Here is a 5070-nt window from a genome sequence, read left to right on the forward strand (position 1 = left end):
CCGAGCGCCCGCGCCCCGCTCCCCTCCCCCCGGCCGCCGGCGCGGTGCCCACTTGTTGCGCGGGGCGCGCATGCCCGGCGCGCTGCCCGCGCCCTCCCCGGCGCGGCCGCAGCTGGAGCGCGGCGGGGCGCGGGCAGCCTGCGCTGCCGGCTATGTTTGGAAACTTGAACGCCAGATCGCGCCCTCACCCTCCTCCCCGGCCGCGCTGCCGGCCCCCCGCCGCGGCACCGCTGCCAGGGCGCGCATGCACAGTCGTCGTCGTTGTGGTAGTGGGTGGTGGGGTTTTTTTGTTTGGTTGGTTGGTTCGTTTTTTTTTCCTGACTGCGCTTTCTAAGTTCAGATGCCTCGCTTTCGGGATTTTGTAAACCCGCGGTTCGCCCCGCTTTGCTTCCGTGACGGCTGCGCGGCGTCCTGCCATCGCGGCTGTCGGTGGGATTCCCGTGTTCTCCGGCTGCTGAGGCAAATGGGGGGATCCCGCCTTAATATCCGATTTCGTGTTTCTCTTTCAGTGATCCCAGTGACAGAATGACACAGTTTTTGTAAGCCTGTGACTGCATCAGAAGCTCTTCCACTTTTGATTTGTTTAAACCAGCCATGTTTGCCAAGTGTTTAAGGTTGGGCTGGGAAAGATAGTGCTGTGCGTTGCTCAAGGGTGTAGGAGAGGCCAGGCAGGTGAGTAATCGCTGTGATCTCATCTCGCTAATGCAAAGGGACATAGGATTTCCCCGGCGCTGTGAGAACACACGGCTATTTTTTCCCCCTTTCTATTTCCCCCTTTAAATAGCTAGCTACCATTTGCATAACACTGTTAACAGGCAAATTACTCAAAACAACCTCGGTTCATGCAAATAAGCCGAGAATACATTTCACTGGATGAGGAAAACAAAATAAAAAACCCCGAACCTTGCCTTCTCCCGCCCGCGATCCCCGAAGTTGCCCGTTCCCCACCCGGCCCCGCGGCCACGCTGGTGCCTGTGCTGGCCAGGAGGGGCTCTGCACAACCCGCTTTTGCTCTCGTTGCACTCGGCTGCTGTTTTTGCAAACATCGACATCGCTGCCCGCGTCCAAGAATAATAAACTGTCACTGCAGGGACGCGGTTCAGCCGGGACCCAGCGCGGTGCGCTGCGGGCAGCCACCGGCATCGCATCACTGGCGCGCAGCCGGGCGCACGGTGCCCGCGGAGACAGCGCGCAGCGGGGGGGGCGGCGGGGGGAACCGCTCGCACGCTCGGCGAACGCGGAACCTCTCCCAGCTGGGCTGTGTTGGATGGATTTCTTTCTTTCAGTACCTCTTCCTGATTCCTTTGTTGCTTGGAGCGCCGAAACCCCCGTCCATTACAGGTTTCCTTCTGTGCTTTAAAGGGACTTGGTGTTTCTATGGCGAAGTGCCACGGCTCCCTTACACAGGCACGCTCAGCAGCCATGCAGCACCGAACAGGAAAGATACCTTTTATTCGGTTAATAACGTTTCGGAACTCACACGACAAAAAAACCCTTGCTTTAAATATTTCTTTTCATATCGCCAATAGGTCTCATTTCCATTTTTATTTGTCTGAAACATTTTATATGTGTCTAGTTCTAATCTGTAAAGATTGCAAATGAATTTGATTATACATGTGAGTGGAATTATAGGGAAGGCTTAATGAAATGCACACGTTGAAGTTACAGAAATGGTAGGACTAGATAAAGTACAGTTAGAAAATCAATTGTGACAAAGTGACTTTTTTAGGGGAAGCTTGTAGAAGCAGTAAGTAGAGATAGAAAAGTCTTTGAATTATGTGAGTCTCCTATATGCARATTGGCTAGGAAGATGCGCTAAAGGGGACTGGATTTCACACTTAGAAATTTCACACCTGAACCATGAACATTATAGAAGCTTCACAGAATTGTGGCAGATGAAAGCTGGTCAAAGGAAGTCTTTGCTTCCAGCCACAGTAATATAGTGATGGCTGCAGGATTTCTACATTAATATGCCTTTACTTGACTAAGCAAGCACATGTTCTCTCTGAATCACATTGTAAGGTCAACTTCTTTCCTATCTTTTTACTGGCCAATATTGGTCTTCATATGAGGAACAGAACTGGGCTGTGGTAAAAGGTCAGCCCTTGCTTTGAGAGAGAGCTGAAGCTTTCCCTTCATCCTGCATGTCTGGGAATGCAGAACTGCAGCGTATCCTGACTGTATTTTCAGTCCCCGGGTAATACAAACCCAACACATGACAAGGCACTCCATGTGCTTGAACCACCCCTCACCCTGGCTCCTCGCTTCAGTGAATTCTCCAAGAAAGCCCTTTTTTGGTAAACTCACCTCACAGGAACAGATTTCTTGGCTCACAAGGGTAGTCTTTATAGTGGGTGTAAATAATAATCACCTTAGATATAATCTAGCCTCAGAAAACCATTTACAGGTGCTGTCAACTCCCTTTATAGTTTGTGAATAGAAAAAGGGGAGAGATTAGCATCTGTGACCTGACCAATCTGCCTTTACTCTTACTTGCAGGATACACAATTGTGGAAATATGTTTGTCTTTCCGTAATGATTAAACTTTGATTTAAACTTTGGTCATGGGCACGTACTGTACCATTACGCAAGCAGCACTTAAGGATGAAGTGTCAGCATAGCAACAATATGGCCAGCAGCAGCAGTGATCTCTGCAAAGCTGATTGATGAAGAGAACTGCAATGTAAATGCAAATAAATGCCACATCGTGGCACCTTCACAGGGAACGAGTTGTCAGTATCAATCTAATCTGGGTAGGGAAAAATAGATTGAACAGTGGCAATGTAACAAGCCTCCCATCTATGGCAGCACTGTCCTTGGGAGCGTAGCAGCATACTTTCCTGCTCACCTTCTGCCTTTCCTCTTTCCCATGCAAGTGGTGGGGCAGGAGCAATCCAGATTGGTCTTGCTGGATTTATACTAAATACGTCTGGTGTTTATTTAGCTCTGAAATAATCCAGGAATTAATATTGCTTTTGGAGGAGGCAAAGAGGAAGCCCAAACAATGAATCTATTCAGGTGTCTAATCTGGCTAACTGAAAGAAAGAAGTGAGCAAACAAAAAATAGCATAAGAATCCCCCAAACAGTAACTTGTTTAATGAGATGGAGGGGAGTACAAGGAGGCATGGAGCTGCGGCTGCGAACAGTTGCTATCCAGCTACTGCTTCTTGTGCAGGAACCCAAGTTAGCACTGTGGATGCAGCTTTAGGGATTCTGTGGAGATTGCCCAAAGTTTACGACCTGCCGGTAGTCCCAAGGGACAAGGACTATAATTTTCACAATCAGAAGTGAAATCTACTAATTCCTTCCTTTCAGTCCTAGGATAAATACTGCCATTTGATAATCCCTTTCCCTTTGTTCCCATGACCATTTTTATTTGAAAGTACACACATGCACGTACGGGTCTGTGTAACAATAAAACGGCAGGTGAAGCATCAATTTAAATGAAGGAATCAAAATGATCATACAAAACAGTGTGCAGGAGGCAGCCTGTACCTTTCCTAATGCCACCAGCAGGTATGGGAAGCAGAGGGTGCAACACACCATGAAGGACAAAGAGATAAAACCCAGGTGGCCTGACTGCACCCCAGGCACTACTCCATGCCCCCACAGACAGCGGCTCCCTAAGCACGGGGGTAACTTGATCTGGATGAGAGAGGAGTACGGTGGATTATTGATCAGCAGTTCAGTGTTAATTATGCAGAATATAGAACAACCCCAAAGTTCGCAAGCAATAATAATTAGGAGCCCATGATCTCAGCAGCTTGGGAATGAGCAGTCTGGTCTGGCTCTAAATGCTCACAGCCTGGGAATATGCTTCACTCTTTCGTGCTCACTTTACAAAGTTTTGGCAGTGATCACTGCAGCAGTCACAGCAGCTGGCTCTTCYGCAGGCACTCACCTACAGAAATGGCTCTTTCCTTGCTGATCAAAACAACAGCTACAGCTGGAAAAAATACAAGAATGAGAAGGGTAGTGTGCTCCCGAAAGTGTGATTTACATGGGTTTACCTCAGAATAGCAAATAAAATAAAATCCGTCAAAATCAAATGACTGGCTTCAAAACAATGCAGAGATTAGCAGTGAACACAGCACTTGGTGGTAAAGGGAGTGTGTTCAGCAAATCAAAACACAAACACTTCAGGAAGAAGTTGCATAATTTTGTCAAATTAAAAGTTAAACAGCATTGTCTTCTACCAAAGGCTGCCAGGAAGTGTCAAAACACTCAGTTACAAAGAATAGGAGTAATTACGTGTTTCTGTTTATCGTTTCAGTTCTCATCTCATTATAATTCTGTTTTTTTCCTACCATTCTTCAGGTAGTGAGCCTTGCTGACATACAGAGCTTATTGCTTTCCTCCCGAGGAGCCCTTCTTAGGACACATTTCTTAACGGACGTGGCCTCTCGTTTCCTCTGCTTTTCCCGGTGCCATTTCCACATCGGTGCTGGAGCGCAGAGCCGTGTCCAGCGCGGCAGCTCTGCGAGTGCCCCCGACACAGCAGCCTCTCTGTCCTGCCCCGGGAAGCAATGAAGAGTCCCTCWTTGAGACCTACCCCACACCGATTTTTCTACAGCTGTCTTTAAGGTTTAAAAACCTACCTGGGAGCCTAGATTTCTGCACAGTAACCTTTGCCAAATCTTACGGTGCAAAATAAGACACGTATAATTAATTCTGCTCTCTCCGCAAGGGACCAGTGACTGGGCAGTGTGTTTTAGGCTGGGATATGCGCAGGCTGTTGTTATTTTTACTTTATCCCTGGACTGTTTTCATCTTACATCCTGTGGACGTAGTAAACAATCAACAACAATGAATCAACTGAATCGGTACATTTTTTAAGGCTATTCCCACTGAGAGCCACTTGCACTTTCGTGACAGTTAAGAATCTGCCAAACATTAGCTTAGTTACCAGCAAGACAGGCTCCTCCCTCCCTTCACCCCATACACAGATTGTTTATCAAAACGTGCTGCCAAGAAAAATATCCCTGCTTTTGGCCTCCAGCAGGGATTAATAACACTTGAGAACTGAACAAAACTTTACTGTGTTTTCCAAAAAAAAAAAATGACGGAGG

The sequence above is a fragment of the Malurus melanocephalus genome, unplaced genomic scaffold, assembly GCF_030028575.1.
Source record: "Malurus melanocephalus ecotype Western Australia unplaced genomic scaffold, MMel_1.1 scaffold_0, whole genome shotgun sequence".
NCBI classification, from domain to species: Eukaryota; Metazoa; Chordata; class Aves; order Passeriformes; family Maluridae; genus Malurus; species Malurus melanocephalus.